The sequence below is a fragment of the Polistes dominula genome, unplaced genomic scaffold (assembly GCF_049000335.1).
Source record: "Polistes dominula isolate Pdom_NZ unplaced genomic scaffold, Pdom_raw_medaka contig_33, whole genome shotgun sequence".
Lineage (NCBI taxonomy): Eukaryota > Metazoa > Arthropoda > Insecta > Hymenoptera > Vespidae > Polistes > Polistes dominula.
In genome coordinates, this window is record NW_028300998.1 from 2,155,542 (window position 1) to 2,175,852 (window position 20,311).

Here is a 20,311-nt window from a genome sequence, read left to right on the forward strand (position 1 = left end):
TTCTCTCTTTCTCTGTCATCAACTTTTACACCGTTCGTACCGACGACGCTGCTATTGAGAGTTGATAAAAGCAAGAACAATCGACGTGAACAGAGAAGGACGACGACGAGTCTACGTACCAACGAATTGACCGCTTCGTGGTTCGACGTCAGGATATTTTTGTAGGACCACTCGAGTTAGACAAAGGCTGACAAGTAGTAAAAAAGAAAGAAAAGAAAAAAAGCTCGACTTTTCCATTTTTGCCTGTATTTGTGTGTATGTATGCCCGCTCGCGCGCTAGCGTCCTTATGTACTTGTGTGTATACAATAAAAAAAAATAAAAAAACAATTTAATTTAAAAACATCTCCTATTAATTAAGTACAAAAAAATATACTTAAAATAAAGTATTTGATAATGTTTTCTTTTTTTTTTTTTTTTTTTTTTTTTTTTTTGATAGAAAAAAGTAAATTGCACTAATATACATTTTCGTTGCAAATGTTTCTTTTTATAGATATAGAATACGGTATACGTTATTATGTATGTAAATAATATTTGCATTTATGTACTTTAGTTTTGTTTTCTTTTGATTAGTATCTCACTGATCTGATCATTATATTTGAAACATTTTTAATATAAAAACTGAAAAAACAATATTAAGTTCAATTAGTTTCAAGTAGTAGTCTAATGTGGTCTGACTAACCGAGCAACTAATTAAATTGACTTCATCGTAGGATTGCAGATCGAATCGGCAAACCACAGAATTGCGAATGTTTCTCTTTCTCATTCAACCTCTCCCTCTCCTTTTCTCTTTCTCTCTTTCTATCATTTGAACTTTGTCCGTCTCTCTCTCTCTCTCTCTCTCTCTTTCTCTCTCTCTTAAATGCGAGGAAAACACTCTCGGTTAGATTTCGGTGTCAGACAAATTAATCCCTTGGTTTAAGACAACCGCCAAGTAGTTAAGGACGTTAAACTACAAACAAAAGGGAATACATTTACTTAAACGATATCTTGAGAGAAGACCCTTGGTTATCATTTCATATATCATTTTATTTCAATTTATTCTTATTTAATTACGTAAGATCTCTGTTACATTGATAAGATCCGCTCGATATAGACTTATTTTATAATTTTCCTTTAAGAGATAATAGAAATAAGAAGGATTGGAAATTCCTTTTTATGAAATTAACTTCGTTTTTTCTTTTTTCTTCTTATTTATTTCTCTTATAATTCGGTAAAAAATACGTTTCAAGAATATAGACATTTATTAAATTGACCGTACAAAGACGTTAATGATATAAACAATTTGATCCCTTTAATCTCTCTAATCTCTTTACAAATGTAACCTGATTTTAATGTCAATTCTTTTTTGAAAGATCGTTATACTATAAATTGCATTAATTAGAATACCTTATTCACTTTATCATTCAATGTGTTACTTTTTATCTCTTTTAAGTTTATACCCAGTGGTTCGCAAAGTATGCGACTTTTTGTCACAAAGTTGCAACGAAATATCACACAAATTTTTTAATCATTTTTATTTCATTTGTGACTTTTTATTTATACGAAGCTGGATTTTCGGCAATTGCTATGATAAAATCTAAGTAGGAGGAACGTGATTCCCGTTCACTTTATTTCCATAATTTGACTAAATATCCGATGATTAACAGACTCATTTATCCATCTAATTATTACAATTAATTCAATTTATTCAATTACATTTTTGGTTATGATCTAAAACGTTTTTAAATCGTATAAACGTATTTCACAAAGTGTACATGTTACAAAGTGTACTGTACTTACATTATTATTATTATTATTATTATTATATGCTTATGATATTCACGTATATTTAGAATCATTCTTAGAAAAAAAGCAACACCTAAAAACAGATTTAATAATTATACAGCAAATAATACACATTTATCATCAACCATCTTAGATTTAGTTTCAACAATATCTTCACAATGATTTTGAATGTTTTTTTAGTTACATTGATAAAGAAAATACCTATCGTTTAACGTAACTAATGAACTTCATTGTCTACTAACGATATGAAATGAACATTAGCGGCCTTATTGAACGCGTCATTATTTATGCATACGAATACGATTCAAATTGGAATACATGCATATCGTATTAAAAATTGTAAAGATAATTAACATAGTTAATCTGTAAATAATAACATTGAAGAGATAACAAAAACAATAACAACAACAACAAAATTAATCACTTCAAAGTGAACAAATGAATAATGTACTAATGAAAAAAAAAAACATGGACAACGTCAAAGGAATTTCCTGTGGTCTTTGTGCGAAGCTAACGTAACGCAATATGTAACGCGTTTCTCGTTTGCTCTGTTCTCGCTCTATACTATTACATAATAATATTAAACACAAGCTTAACTGCGAATAACAATATTAGAAACTTTGTAATCTACGTCGTTGTACTAAGTCTCTGAGATTCCTTTATCGCATTTACGAAAATATGTTCTTCTCGATGAAGTTAATTTCATTGCTTATGATCAGAAATGAGATTCTTGATGTCTGAGAAAGTTTATTTTATCAGATCTCGTTTACTTTATTATTATCAATTACATACACTTTTCGGTACTGCGAACATATTTCTTACGTTTAATCAAATAAAATAAAAAACGTTATAAATTGAATTATCGACGACAAGTTAACTTTTCCTTCGTCATTTTTCTATCCTTTTCATTTGTACTCTTGCCATGAATAGGCTAATAATAAAAGGCAAGGAGGAAGAAGAAGAAGAAGAAGAAGGAGAAGAAGAAGAGAAAGAGAAAGAGAAAGGGGTGAAGGGAAGGTGGAGTGAGGAGTAAGAAAGGGAGGCCAACCAAAAGGTAGTTGAATTCGGTTGGTATAATAAAAACATTTAGCAACTAGCACCATTTCGTGCCGTTAATCATCCTTGCACGAATGGAGAGTAAAATTTCGTACGTTTCTAGCTCGGTTCGCTGAAAGGCAGACTGGCCGATAGAAGTTATAGGTACTGTGCCATGAAAGAGGAAGAATGAAAGAAAGAAAGAGAAAGGGAGGGAGGGAAAAGAGAGAGATAGATAGATAGATAGATAGAACATCCACGAGTAAAGCCGGAATGAAAGGAAAAAGATGGCGAGGGAACGGGAAGGCGTAAAGAAAATTTACGATTGGCCAATGCGCCGGAACGTTCTTACTACGAGTAATCGATAATGTTTTACTGCTTTTCTCTTCAAACTCTAGGACGAAGATCGATCGTTAGACGTCGATATAGGTTCATAGAATTCCTTTCACCTTCCTTTCACTATACACTACTTATCCCTTTTTGTAATTTCGTCATTTCGATAAAAAAATAAAGATGAATATGAAAATGAATGATGATAATCAAGGGGACTTGAAGATAAAAATGAATATGGAGCTTATAAAGAACGTTTGGAAATGATTCTTCTTTACAAAAGAAATTATGATTATCGATATTCGAAGATATCGTTCTCTCTCTCTCTCTCTCTCTATCTTTATCTATCTCTCTTTTCTTTCCTCCCTCTTTCTCTTTTTATCTTTCTCTATTTCTTCGTATTACTTTACAACGAAAAGAAAAGAAAAAAAAAGAAAAAAATTACCAGCTTATTTTTTATCATTTCTTTTTCACTACCTTTTTAAGTTAAAACTTTGCGAGAGTTTCGCGAAACGCTATCCTACGACCGCAAAAAGTTTTCTTTAGCAGGCATATTGCAAAATCGTATTTCGAAGTTCGCGGGGTTGCGGCTGTTTCTTCGAATAAAAACGATTCAGCGCGAAGGCACGAACAGCGACAAGGATATCGTTAACTTTTTCGGTGTTTCGTTGAAACTTCATTTAAAAAAAAAAATAAAAAAAAAAACTAGCAACGTCTGAAGAATAATCTGAGTGTCTTCGTATATATCTGATTAGATTTTATAAAAGTATAGATATAAAATATGTAATATGAATATATTCAAAAAATTATTTTTTTGTTTTGTTTCAATTATGACTAAAATATCGTCGTTGATGAATTTTAATTAGAGATTAAAAATTAAATTTGTGAATATATAATTGATTGACTCGTTTTAACAGACTTTGGATTAATTTGAAAAATGAAGAGGAAGAAAATAAAGTAAATGCATGAATTTTCTATTAGATATCATAGACCTTTTTAAAATTTGATATCGTCACATAGAGGAAATGTACGAGTATAGGAAGGTATCATGAAAACTATCCAAAAGTTCACTGTTAGTAGGTTGCTTACAATATTGGACCATTAATAAATTAAAGCCATATACTGGTCCTATATATTGTGTACCTCTCTCATGTCATGATAAAAGTAAAAAGTACATATAAATATAAGATTTGTTCATATCAACAAAACGAATATATACATAATTCGTATGCTGTATATTTCATCTAATAAAAATATCATATTATCAAATATCATAACTATTGCAAGTTTATTTATTGTACTACTTTTAAGAGACATTGAATATTTTTTCATTTTTACATGTTACGTCATAGTAATGTTTATATTTATTTAACACGAATTGCAATATTAATAGACTTATATAAAAAAAAAAACAATATCAATTTGGTAAATATGTATTATAATAAAGCAGGCTTAATAAATTTTTAAATAGAAAATACAGGTATTTTATTTCAATCAAATATCTCAAATAGCATCACAATTGCATTAATTTTTAAAAACATCTCAAATCCTTATTTGATTCAAGATTAAATTAAACAGCGATATATTCAAAATCAAAACATAATATCGAATAAATCTAGATTAAATTAATGCAATCAAAAAGTAATTGTGCTGTAAATGCCCTTAATCTCTCATAATTAGGTATTAGTAATAATAATAATAATAATAATAATCATGATGTATAATCCCATAAGTACTTTTACATGCTATAATATTGTATTCTAGTAACACAATTAAATTTATTCTTAAAATGTAATATTAAAAACGATTGAAACTTTATTCAATAATGTTGCCACATTATAACACACACACACACAAATGTATTATATTATTTATTTTATATTATCCTTCTTTATATAAAGAAAAAAAAATTAAAAATAATCAAAACCTGATTCATCTTTAAATAAATATGTTTCTTAATAAATATCTCATTATATAACCAAGGTAAAGAAAATATTCTTTACTTCCTATCTCGTCCAATTAATTGTTTTGATCTCTTTCGTCCATTGAAAATCAAACAAAACGAACGGATTTTTATCTGTTAAGTTGGATTCATTTCATGGGAATGAATGTATAGCGAAATGAAAGAGAAGTACCAGGGTTCGTTTCACGGTGAAAATTGCTAGAGATTCCATTTCTTTATTCTTTCTTTTGATTTCGGAGGAAGTTTTTTTTTTTTTTTATATTGTTTCTCGCAAAATAAAAGATAAAGCCGCAATTCGGAGGGGGGGGGGAGGGTCTTCAAGACAAAAGCTTACCCCTCCCCCTCCCCCTCCCCCTCCCGCCCGCTTTCTCCTATTTACGGTCGAACGAAGACGACGTTAGATGGTGTAGGTACATTGGCCTCTCAAAGGCTTTCAAGTACAATTAAATCTCTTCGAGACTTTCATGGATCGCTTTAACTCGATCGACTGGTTGGATCGTCGACGAACTCGGTCATTGTTCGAGAAACTTTCTTTAATGGCACCTACAATCGAAAGAAAGTACCTAGAGTAGTTAGAACGTCCAAAGGTAACTGACTAACTTCTTTCCAAAAAGTTAACACACCTGAAACATTGTTTACAAAGCGAACAATTTCTTTACTTCGCAAAATCGAACTTTTGAGCTTTCAGTTTGGCTTTGATCGAAACAAAAAATGTATTCAGTAATTTTCTTTGATATTTTATGAAATCAATCAATGTGAATTATTTTCTAAGTTTTTTAATGGATAGATACTTTTAACGAACTTGAAAATTAGTAATATTCATTTATATTTAAATACAAATCTAACTGTGTTTTGAATAATATAACGATATAATAATAATAATAATAATAATTATATAAAAGTTTCTTTTGTAAGTTATATTTATTATCTTATCTATTGAAATATTACGTATACATAATATCACGCAAAATAATTGATAAATTTATTATTTCTAGGATTTAATACTCACTTGTTCATTATTATGATCAAAATGACAAAGCATAACATTTTATTTATTCTATATTAATACAAAATCGATTTTAAATATAATTAACTTTACTACCAATAATTTAATAATACATTATTAAAATCGTGAAATACTGTTTTAAATGACTAAATTTATTGAAATTCATGGAATCTGTTCACAATTGTGGAATCAGTTAGGATCGTAAAAGAGATTAGTTGCGGCGTATTGTACAGTATAGAACAATAAGAATAGAACAAAACAAAAAAAAAAAAGAAGGGAGAAAGAGATCATTTAGTACTACTCGAGAAAGATTACTATACGTGAAAGGTATCAAAGTGAAATCTTTTATGAAACTTTAGGTAAGTAGTACGTTCCTAATCTTCAGGAGTGTAACAGACTTTAACTATGCTTCTACATAACGCGTATACGTGTCGAAGTATACTTCGCATTGAACTGCATGGAATTTCGTTCAAGAGTACAATCGAGACGACCGGCACGCCCGTTCGCCATCCAATCGACACCATCTTCATCGAGAAACATCGTCTTATTGGATGCTTTGGTGAAATCGATCGTTCCATCCTATTCTCATTTTGCCACTTAATACCTAACGTGCGAATTGAAGTCCTTGAATTATCACTAAAGTCTCACCACTACTCGACGAAATAATTATTCAAAAATCATAAATAGTATTTTAAATCGTTCAAATAATAAAACAATAACAACAAAATTAATAATGAATTAATAACGATGTTTAATTTATTTAGATATATTCGAATCGTTTCTATTTGAAAATGAATTAAATTCATATTTATTCTTATTTTGAGACATTTAAAAGGTTTGCGTTTAAAATTGATTTTAAAGTATTGATGAATTTTCATGATTTTTTGCTATAATGTTTTTTTTTTATTATATGAATATTCAATTATATTATCCCATATATGATAATGTTAATAAAAGTGTTAAAGTAAAACAAGGAGTTTCGGGGACTGCAAATGGACTAACAAATGGATTTCATGAAATTTTATATGCGAATATTAATTTTCTGTATATTTTTATTAGAAATCCATCAAATTGACAAATTCCGTAAATCTAGTGATAATTGCTTTTAATGTAAAATAAATGAAATGTAATTATAATACGTACAAAAATACATTTTTCTTTTAACATCTATTAAAAATTGTTAGTGGAAAAATTAAAAGTGTACTTTGACTGTGTTAAAATATATAACAATTTAAATATTTTAATACGAATAGAGAGAGAGAGAGAGAGAGAGAGAGAGAGAGAGAGAGAGAGAGAGAGAGTAGGTACAAGTGAACTAAATAAATGAATGATTATAAAAATACTGTGCTTATACGAAAAGCACTTCTGTTTTCAATGGTTTGAATAAAAGTTTCAGCGTTTAGCTATTAACTGATAAAAAAAGAAAAAGAAAAAGAGAAAAGAGCGATGAACTTTCACGAAAATGTGAGAGAGTGGAATAGAGAAAGAGAGAGAGAGAGAGAGAGAAAGCATAACGAAATGAATAACCTTTACAAAGGTTCAACGATGATTAATAAGCGAGCTTTATCAGTCGACAACTTGTGCCAACTCGTTACAAATTAATTAAGCGATTCGCAGCTCACGAAAAGAATATGATTTATTACATTACGTTATTATAGTTATTCTGTGTGAACATTAACGCATAAAGTACATTTTTTAACCAACACTCGCACACGTATGTATTTAAATTAATTAACTATCTTGCAAATTTTAAAAAATTACTATTTACGTTTAATTATCCAAATAACAATTATATATCATGTAATTAAAAGTATGTATTATATTTATAATTAAAATACTATCATGGTATATGGTATCTCGCGTGATTGATATTCGTTTATCTGACAAGATAAAATAAAAGTTTCAGCAAAGAATGATAATTGAAAATTTCCAATAAAGTTCGCATCCGTTGGGAGATGATGAATTTTGCTATGGAGACAAGTGCGATATAAGATTTATGTTTCGATTTTGTGCAAAGCCGAACATGTCTAGCCGTATAAGACGATATTTTTCTTTATCATCCTCTCAGCATTAGAAAAGACATCCAGGTGACCATATTCGATTATAAAAGTTTGCAAAAAAGAAAGAAAATTAAAACAATCATCCGAAAAATAAAAAAAAAAAAGAAGTAAAACTAAGGTAAGTATATACACAGTTCTTCGATCATGAAAATGATTGATATTCTCTGAAGCGTATAAAATATTAAAAAAGTTCTTTTTTTTAGGAAGAGGTAGCAACGGTTCATCCACCCATCGACTATCACAAATCAATCTTTACATATAGCCAACAATCACTCTAGAAGCGATAACGAAGTAACAGGTGTCCATAATCCGATACATTAAAACTTTATCGATTTATCGCAAATCATAAAATAATACAATGCGTATTTGATAAAACGTATCATCTAACAAATGTATTTTGTATTTCCATACATGTTTTTTACAAAACGCAAAAAAAAAGTACTTAAAATACATCATTCCTTTTTAACAATATCATTGGTGAATAACATGAAAATAGTTGACGATATATACTTCCGTTGAATTTTGACTATTACGTGGAAGATAACGCTATCGAAAAAGTGATATAGTGTGATTAACGATCGTCAGAAACGAGGACAATGATGTGTCCTCGTTCAAATTCTTTCTTTCTTTCTTTCTTTCTTTCGTTCGTTCATTCGTTCGTTCGTTCGTTCGTTTATTCGTTCATTCGTTCGTTGAGACTTGATAAATACGACCGGCATGAAATTGCATTTAAATTACAAATGGTATACCATCTTATTTTCTGCAAAGTTATTTACTAAAAACTTTTCTTCGTTATAATGAACCGTGAATTTAAGTTATCACAAGTTGAGAAAAATTGAACAATACGAAAAAGTAGGATAAAATGAAAATAGTATCTATTGGTGACCAAGTTAATTCGTTGATGAGAATAAGAACGCCCTAACTATTATATGTTAATAAGTATAGTTAGAGAAAGAAGTAAAAAGTAAAAAACAGATTTATTTTTAACGAAGGGTTATTTAACGAATAAATGTGTGTGAAAGAGAGAGAAAGAGAGAAAGAGTGATTTCAAAAATTTGATAAAACTCATTTGATACTAAGATTGTCCTAGTTCTATGTTTCCATAGAAAATAGGATTGACAATAGATCCTATATCGAGGCAGTGGCAATAAGGGACTTAACTACTCATATATCGAACGATTTGTCGATATATCGATCCGTTGAGATTTACTTTCGTGGATAAGCTAGACTTCGAGATAAAAAGATAAAGGACACAGCTAAATCTATCTGTAGATAAAAGAAAAAATATATAAACGTAAAATCCGTGAATATATTTACGCTTGAAAACTGATACATGTAAAAATCTTGCTTTATGGGAAGAGCTTTTGTGGCCCATGTGAATTTCAAAGGTGTACCAGGAAAGTTGTATTTACATAGCTTCTAGCTTTTATTTTCAGACATGTTACAAATCTTAAATCTGTCTATTTCTCGTCCTCTCTCTCTCTCTTTCTCTCTCTCTTTCTCCCTTTGGTGTAACTACTTTTAGAGATGAATATTAAAAAGTATTTATAATGTTGAGAGAACGAACGAATTCATTTGAATTAAAGCAATTTTTATTTTTATTTACAAATTTTTTGTGCATTTCAAATATCGATCAACGGTATTTATTCGTTTTCTCACTTAAAGATAAATACATATATGATTGAATTTCATTTCAATTAAATTACAAATAAATTTCTTAAATTAATAACTTGATTAAAATATATTAATAAAATGAAACAAACAAAAAAAATATATTCCAAATAATCTAGTATTAATAAATTATTTTCTTATTTATATTTTCACAATCGTGTTTTTCTACTACAATTTATTGAACCAAAAAAAAAAAAAAAAATGTATGAAATACAAAGACCTTTAACGTAACCTTACGAATGTTGTCTTGGAAAATGAGAAAAAGAAGAATCTCACGTATCCCGGTAGATGAAAGTAGCTACTCGGACAAGTATAAATTGTAAGTACACGAGACACCGTATCGACAGAGAACAGATTACGTTGTATTTCACGTGTTGGCCCGGTCATTCGATTTCCCGGCCGAGGGCAAGGACCGAACGGTAATAGAAAAGTTCGTTTTACTCTGGAGTAACTGGAAGGGAATAAAAAAAAAGGGTAGATTCGGCTGGGTTAGGATGTACCAATCCTTTGATACTACCTATGGATATGCTCGGAAATAGTGATAATGATGATTAAACGATAAAATATGAGGATTATCTGGACTCGCGCGTTTACAAATATCGAACGCATATTGTATGACGATAAATTCACATGGAAATATGGTTGGACAAATACGAAAAAGCTTTTGCTCTACCAACGACTAATTGAATTTTCCCATTAAATTTTCTCTCTCTCTCTCTCTCTCTCTCTCACTCTCACTTTATTCTTCTATCTCTGTCTATTACAGGAAGCTTACATAGTTTCACATACATACTCGCGATCGCATCAACATTCGCTTTACAGACCAAATCCCGATGGGATATCTATCACGAAAGGGTTTCTCAGTCCCTTTTGTTGATGGTATACAGACACATATATACACATGTATACATATACTATACATACAGCATTGAGAATTCACGATATAGAAGCCTTTATAGATAAGTGATCACCCCGATCGAAGTGCTCCGAACCTTTAATAGATTTAATGCACATGCTGACTAGATATCAACGCTATACTACTAACATGAGCACGTGTTTGCACTTCGCTAACACGTACCTATATACTTACGAACCTGTTGCAATATTACCTATCGATATTCCTGATTTAGTATTTGAATGTAGATATATGTATTTTCATTTCGAATTTTAAAACATGTTTGCGCGTATGTAAGACGATTGAATAAACTGTTTTGTAAAATTATACAAAATGCTAATGAGTATGAATCATTTAAAATGACTTTACATTTAATCATTTATATATAAATATATGTCAATATTGTTATTATATTATTATATTCTTTTGTATCGAATTATTATTTTTTATAAAATTCAATAAACACGCGTGTGGAAACACTTTTATGTCACTACTTTTAACATAATTATTAAAAAAAAAAAAAAAAAAAAAAAATTGCGAATACAGGAGAAAAATACGAATTTATCAATCGTTCGATCGTTTGAAACAAGATATGAAAAACGATACATATCGCGAAAAGTTAATGGTTCTCTGTAGGATGCGTATAAAAAATCATTCGTAAAATTTCATTCGACGAGTATGATCGATCGCTTACACATTTTCAGATCCCCGTTGTGATCGATCGATCGATCGATCGATCGTGGAGTAAGGTTTTCAGTTCTTATCAAAAGTTTTCCCATAGAATTCGCGAGAAACGTGAGACTGCGATTGACAGAAATTTGATATATTGCATATGTTGATCAATATCGCGATCGCGAAATTTCCTATGAAGAATGCACAAAAGTTAAACGATCGATGACCTATCGCCCTAGTTGATATAATAATAATAATTATTCAATACTCGAGCTAGGAGAAAAAAATAAATCGGCTAAGAAATCAGAATGATTTTAACGAATTTTATCGTCCCTTTAAAATCTCGTTTACTGGGTAGAAAGAAGTAATAACGAACAATCGTGTCGAGAGTTTCCTTTCCTACGTACTTTATTTTCCTTTCTGTATGCATACGTGCTCCATTATTTCCGCTTTTCTCGATCTATTTGAGTGGAAAAATACTAATAAATTTTGTAATAATATTACAAAAATACTTTGATATAATAAAATTAAACATGCACGTAATATAATCATATTATATAATTAATTGTTTAATATTAGAAATTAAGTTATTATTCTTAAATTCTGGATTATACGTGTAATATTATGCAAAAAAAAAAAAAACATGTGGTAAATATTTAAAATGTATGTGTGATATATATTTAACATCTGCATTTTATTTAAATTTTGCATAAACAATTTTATTAATGGAATAAAAAGACAAGCATATCAGGTAATACTCTCTAACTCATTATTTATTAATTAGAAATAAGCTACTTATATATATATATATATATATACGTTATAATAAATCACGTGTAAATTTATATGCAACATATGCATAAAGTATGTTCTTATTTTATAACATTATTTTTATTTTCCTAATGAATATAAACAGTAGATTGTACTATATCTGTATGCATGTAATGTACAAATGAGTCTTTATTATTCATAAATAACTGCAGTAACGAAAAGAGTGACTCTTCCTGAAAAAAAAATATATGCTATGATATATGCAAAGTGCATTTATTATAAAAATAGGTAGAAAAAATCATATTAGGATTTAATATAAAACCTCTGTTAAAATTTCATAAAAATATGCCTGATTGGTACAATTTTACTTCATATTGAATAGATAAATTTAAAAAAAAAAAAAAAAAATAAAAGATACGTACGTTTTCGCGTTAAAGTTTAAAATATTTATAGTTATTCTAGAATATTATTATTATAATTGTTGAATATTTGCCAAGTTTAGCCGACATATCGTAAAACTTACAAATTTCAAAGTGCATAACTTCTGAAGTCAAATAGAGATCACCTTAAGTTTCTTCAGAAATGTGTAATTCCATCTAAGCACTGTGATCAAAGGAGAGCGACGAAAGCCACGGTCCAACCATAAACCGAAAGAGTAAAGTTCTCAAGAGTTTTAGTTCGTTGGAGCAATTTACCAGCGATCGGAGAAAGTTATTTTATCTGCGGATTACTGAACTGTTTAGAGGTGCCGAGAAAGAGAGAAAGAGAGAGAAAGAGAGAGAGAGAGAGAGAGAGAGAGAGAGAATTGCCCTAACTTTGTCCCACCGTTTTCGGCCAATCGGATAAAAGTTATCTGTCCCCAATGTCACGAGGTTATCTGTTATTCTATAGAAAAAATGGATATTACAAGAAGAAAAAAAAAACAAATAAATTCATCAAATTTTTTAAAATTATCTAAACAATGATAAACAAAGTCTTTAATACTCATTTTACACGCAGTCAAATACATTTAATTGGTGTTAGGTAAATGGTAGATCAATTATAAATGAAAAATAAACATTACATCAAAATATGACTATAGGGAGAACAATAATGTTAATTAATTTGTAGAAATATGAAAGACATGAAACAATTCCTTATACCGACAAGTACACGTATTCAACTTGATCTTCCATAAGCTCGAAATTTTGGACACTTCGCGAACATTATCCTTGCAAGTTCTAGGAGCTTAACGAGGTTAGAGGAGAATAAGGCATGATAAGGTACACATAAGGAGAGAGATAGTGGTAGGTATGGAGACAGAGAATAACAGTGAGAGAAGGAGAGGGAGAGAGATGAAAGATACATAGTAGATGTAGTTACGTACGCTTACGCATACTAGCTCGTATGCATTATGCACGTTTCTACGCTCGGTTAAGTCGGTATGGCAGGTGCAGCGCCAAGAGAAATGCATAGTTGCTGGGATGAAGGGTCTCGCGCTACCGGGGACACCTAACAACGAGTTTCTCTCCCTTTCGTATATGTATTCTCTATCTTTCTCTTTGCATATGCCTTCTCTCTCATGGAGAGCCCTCTTTAGCATATTCTCTCTCATTTTATCTAACGCACACATATTCTCTCTCTCTCTCTCTCTCATACATATATTATTGTCTTTCTCTTTCTCTCTTTCTCTCGTTTCATCGTTCTGGTTCGACCGGTTGACGAATATCAGGTGCCAACTGGAGAACCAAGTCCCGTTTTGCTTTGCCGTGCTTTGTGGATTTCTCAACTTGCTTTCCCGCGGAAAAGAGGGAAAATCCAAGCTCCAAATTCCTAGACACGGCTAATGCCTTGCCTCACTAACTTACTGAGTATTTCGCATTATGGAATTGCAGGTAGAACCAGCGAGTGCTATTACGGTGTAAAGCACATTACGCGAAAATGATGCACCATCGTTGGAACGAGTGCGATATTCATCAGAGATTCTCAACCGTTCAAGCTTTCACCCTTTCTCTCTTTCTCTCTCTCTCTATTTCTCTCTTTTATACACATACAGATACACGTGTACCTACATGGATAGATATTTTGGAACATTCTATGGTATCATACGATGCCAAGCTTGAACCTCCACCTCCCACGAGATGGATCATGAATGTCCGGCTTTTAACGCTTTCCACTGTACCATTTTACGTTAGAAGCTCCCTCGACGCGATAATCATAACAATTCATGAAAGTATCAGCAAGGGAGAATTGAGGATATTTACGTGGATGATGGGAAACTCTATTTGGAAGCAAAAGTTAACCAATTTCTACTTTTTTTTTTTTTCTTATTTTACCTATCTTCAAATGATCGCGATACGTTTTAATAAAGTTTAATCAACCCTTTTCTAATCCCATATTGGGATTATATTTAAACACTCTATTTTTGTCTCTATATTTCTTAACCAACAAAAGATTCTTTATATAAGTTTAGAAATTCTAACTTGAAATATCGGTATAAATGAAGTATCTTTATAAAAATGTATTATATTTTTAATTTATATTTAAATATTTGTCAGATGAGTACCCACCCCTCACACCTACACACAGACACACATTCTACAAAACATTTTTATATTTATTTAATATAATATGTCACCGAAAGTCTGTATTTTATATTTATATTTAACAATCCTTTTAAATGGAGGTAAAATGCTGTACCTTGCACCTTCTTTTTAATAAGAACATTTTGTTAAATATTCCATTGATTTTAAGCTGTATAAATTTGTTTTATAATTATAAACAAAATTCAATCTACAGAGAGTTAAAGTTATTATATATTCATTGATTAATTTACTCCGTGATTAATAATTTGACAAGTAATAAAATCAAAACATACCTTCCGTTGTATAGGAAAGCAAAACAATGTTTATACGTTCACACCGAGTTGACCGAGATCAGTTACGTGAGAAATAGAAGATACACCAATGGCTTACATTGTATCCTGTCCAAGATCGAACACGAGACTCGATGGCGTCGTGAATGCAAATCAAGCACAGGAAGCTCTTTGATTTGCTATCGTACTTCTCATCGATCGGTAGGGGTGTTTAAGGCGTTGCTACGTTGGATACCAGGAAATCCATTTTCGTGTCCATTGACACGTTCGAACGAGCATCAAACCAAAGAAGATGTTCTTCTACCACCTCTTAACCCCCTCCATTTGCTAAAAGCACTTTGACTTGTTAAAGGATTTCGATGTCGATCGACATACTCTCAAATATTTCTCTAATAATTACTTCATTCCGGCTGTTCAATCAGCCATCAAAATTTATCCATTAATAAGGAAATAAACTTCCATCCTATCTTGTTCGTAATGCTAACGACGACCCATTTCATTTGATCCTTTTCATAAAAAGTATTTCATATTTCGTCGAATGAACAATTTTTGAAATTAAATCATATCGATTTACTACAAGCGTGGAATTAATGATAATTCCTTGTCAAAAGTGTAATTAACGGATTAGATAACAAGTAGCGAATTGATTATATAATGTATAACATATATTATAATAATTAAAATAATAATAATAATAATAATTTAATTAATAATATACAATTCGTTGAATAATAATTAAACATAATGAGGAATATAGTTAAAAAGAAAATATCACAAACCTACGAGCATAATCGAATCAATTATAACTATATACTATGTAGGACTCGTTTGATATCTCATTATTTTTATTCCCCCTCCCCCCTCCCCCCTGCCGCCCTCCTCCTCATTATCATATTTCATATTTACCGCTGTTTAACGCACGTTGTGATATCGGCATCGAATATTGCCCGTTGGCATTATTGTTCAACGCGAAATGCGGGAAACATTATTAATGTGCCATAACCTTTTGTCATGCTTTAGAGAATTCGATTACGAACAAACGCACTCCGAAAATCTCAACTCTCCGATCGTAAGTGAGAAATTTTAATGAAATTCTCTTCCTGCCAATACTATGAATTTTCTTCTTTTATGTTGGCCACGATTCGAACGAATATTCAGAATATAACGAAGATAATACCGTTTTATTATCAAATTAATACGATTCTCTTTCTAAATGTAAGCTACAAATATTTTACGAATAAGATAATAAAACCTGTCAGAAATAGAAAAAAAAATATTTTGAATGATTTTTTTTACGTTGAAACGTAACGCGAAGTGAAAGATGTGCATAACGATTTTTCCAAAAATTTCAGAAAACATACGATGCATGAACCCAAAATTCTAACGTTCAAGGATTTTTTCGATAAAGGACAGTATGAATTTGGAAGGTTTTCAACGTTACACGTATTATTTTGAACTATTGTATTAACCCTTTGATTACATTTGACGATTGAGACGAAGTTATGGTGGACAAGTTTGACTCGTCATCTAAATTTGAGAAGCTTATATAAATATATAAATATTTCTATTTAGTTTCATTTATATATTTGTATATAATTTTTTTAATTAAAATGTTGTTGCAAAAATATATATTTATATATATATATATTCCAAATAAAATGTATTACTTTTACATATTAATTCATATAACAAGGAATATTAAATCCATTTATATAGGAATACAAATTTTCAAATAATTCAATACTCAAAGAGTTAATAAAATTTTGTTTTCTCAAAAGAACAGGAACTAACAATAATAATTTGAAACTTTATCATAGCATTGAATTTTTCCTAATGTTTTTTGATAAATCACAGATTCTCATTGTGATAATCGTCAAGCTAAATAATTATTTAATTAACAATGTCATATACATCTATTGCATTTTACCATAAATAAAAAACGATTGTATTATAACGTCAATACTAAGCAATAACTTAAACAGAATAAAATCTTTATAAAAAAATTAATGTAAACATAAAATCCTAGATAATAAAAGTTCTTAGAAAAAAATGTTTTATTGTTAGAGTCGAAACATTTGAAAATACAAAAAAAAACAAACAAACAAACAAACAAACAAAAAGAAGAAGAAGAAAAAAAGAAACATTTAAACGAGATTCTTAATCGGAATCAAACGTTGAAAGAAATTGCTTTCTGAGTGGAAAGTACTTAGTGTCGTTGCGAAATGGAAATAAGTGAATGCAAACAAACGTTAAGTGGAGCTACGCGAGTATATCGTAGTTCGTCTACGTGGTTGATAAAAAGATGGTAGTGAAAAGGTAAAAATAAAAAAAAAAAATAAAAATAAAAAGAAAGAAAGAAAGAAAGAAAGAAAGAAAGAAAGAAAGTTTTTCCTTAGAGATAACATTTTTTGTTCGAACGTGAAAAATCTTGGAAAGGCATTGAAGTTGAAGGAAAAGAAATAAGTGAGAGAAAAAGATGGATAGATAGATACATAGATAGATAGATAGATAGATAGATAGATAGATAGATAGAAAGATAGAAAGAGAAAATGGAATGAAAGAAAGAAAAAAAGGAAAAATAAGACGATAAAGACGGAGATGGACAGGAAGAGAAAAATTCTGCTTGAGCACTTACTGGTGCTTCGTCGAGCAACTTCGCTTCGTAACCTTCCTTCCGATGCCTTTTATATCGTGTTCCAAGCCACGGCCATTTTCTAAAATCTTCGTGAGAAATCGCGGGATTTTTTTCTTTTTTTCTCTCTCTCTTTCTCTCTCTCTTTCTCTTTCGTTCTCTTCCGTTCACTTTTTCGAACGAGGAAAAATAAAAATTTACATTGATATCTTGCTGGAACATGCGAAATGTAGCTCATACCTTTTTAAAAATGTTCAACTTACCGTGATATCTTTTACAATCTTCAAATCTATCCTTTTTTTTTTCATTTTCTTCCTCTCTCTCTCTCTTTCTCTCCCTTTCTTTCATTCATTTTTATTTTTTCACTTTTCACTCTTCTTTCCTTCTTTCACGTACCGCGAAATGCAATTTCTCTACTCCGCACGAGACTCTGATAGAAACGTCAGTCGTGCCTTCAATCAACTGTATTCTATCCCAGAGACTACATTATAAACCTTATTTACCCGAGTAAATTGAACGAGGCGGTGCGATACCTTTCTATCGATTAGGTGAATTTAACTTGTCCTTGAGGTAACACTTCTGGTCAAATTTCGTATGTAAAGTTATTTTAAAGGTTGTCTCGTTTCGTGGCTAAACGATACGCCCTTAATAAGAATTTCTAAACTATTTATTTAACGGAAAACTAATTTTATCCGAAACTCTGTTCCTTATTTCGATCTTATCTTATCTTATCTTGTTTGGAATAGGTAGTATTAAACTCGTGAAAAGAATTTAATAAGAGATTATTTACCAATCGTGCATCGAAATCTTGTCTATTCTTCGAACGTACGAATTCAAAAGAAATAGTTGAATTTGAATTTTCTTTTCACAATACTGAAGTAGAATTAATACGATTACTTTGATGAATCTCATTGCCATATCTGACGACGTGTTCGAAATCACTTAGCTGTGAATTCAGACAAATCCGATGATTACTACGTATTTTCATTGTACGTTCCTATCCTGTTAACGTATTATCACATTATTTCATGACATCCTAACGGTGGAAACAGAAAGCATTTCCCGACAAGTGGATTACAAATTCATTTCATATTCTTCTTACTCAAATATGCATCAATATATGAGGTTCCAACACTTTCCATTTAGAAATTAAAATATTATATATATATATATATATATATAATCTATCTTTAAATGAAACATTTGAAATAAATTATTTCATGTCATACGTTTTTATCTGCATGATCATTAAATATTTACGAATTGATTTGAATTGTTAAAATTTCTTTTTTTTTTTTTTCATTTTGTCAAAATCGATCATTAATAATAAATAATTAAATTAACAAAAGATATAAACATTTTTCATATACCTTCATTATTGAACATCTCCTATCCTTCATTAAAATATTTTACCTTATTTATATTTAAACAATGCTTATAGCGACAAGCAATTTAATATTTATAACGATGCGAAATTTAATATTTATTAAATTATAACGCGTTGATACACACTCTGGGCAAAATTTGTTACCATATTTACAATTTGGTAGCAATTTTCGCAACACGTTTTTGACACATCGTAATTCAAATAAAAGGTTAATTTAACTACTCTGTTGTTTTTTAATTGCATTTACTGTTACAATAATTAATTTTTATCACATTATATTATACGTTATTTTATCATTTTCAGTTTCTTTCTTTTTAATTGTTCAATAAATACATTAAATAAATTGTTGACTATTTAAATTAATAATAAATATGAAATAACAAAAATAGATGTATCTTTAAATCTTACTACATTGCAATATTATTATTCTAAGTATTCTAATTTTTTTGATAATTTCCTTAGACAAAATTCAGAAAAGTTAAACACATATTTATATGAACTACATACAATAATAAAATCATTGATCTTACATAGTGTCTTTTATAATAAGAATTCGATATATAAAGTTATGTAATGTTATTTCTCAAATGTTAACATGATTTTGAAAAGATTAATAAATTTTTGTGAAAATATTCAACTTCATTAATTAACTAACACAGTCTATTTAATTTTAGCAACAACAAGGAAAAAATAAAAATTCGCTATAGAGATTAGAAAGTCGCTTCTCCGGGGGAATAACGAAGAGTATCAGAAACGTAAGTTAAAAAAAAAGGTGAAGTTTATTATCCTGGGAAAGGGAATCTCTCGAGGATCTACATCTCCGAAGTCTCATATCTAAGTCCATACAATTTTTAATCACTCACGAGACTTGTGTGTGTGTGTATGTGTGTGTGTGTGTGTGCGTTTAATAAAAAGGAAAACTTTTTATCTAACTAATATTATTCTCTCTCAGATATATATGGCGTTAAAAAATTTCTATGAAATATGTGCGAGAAAAAAGAACGAGAAAATGACATAATAAACGTGTGAACAAATAAAATAATTTCAAAGTCTTGTTAAATTTAAAAAGAATTCAATTATTAATTATATTGTCTTCATTAGAAATAAATTAATCGAAATATTTGTAGAGAAAATAAATCACATTAATTAAAAATCTCGTTACTGTCCTTATGATAGATCATTCCTTTATCTATTTAACTTTTTTTATCCACAAAAGTCGAATGTTCGTATAACATAATAATCATCACAA

The 20,311-nt window shown here is 29.8% G+C and overlaps 1 long non-coding RNA gene across 1 annotated transcript in view; it reads right to left on the reverse strand.

The window, feature by feature from the left end:
* Positions 1 to 18,140, reverse strand: part of LOC149032212 (uncharacterized) — a 226,892-nt gene extending 208,752 nt beyond the window's left edge. Inside the window, exon 1 of the long non-coding RNA XR_016176932.1 lies at positions 17,939 to 18,140. This is a non-coding gene — a long non-coding RNA (uncharacterized LOC149032212). The remainder of the gene's footprint in view (positions 1 to 17,938) is intronic.
* Positions 18,141 to 20,311: the final 2,171 nt, after the last annotated feature.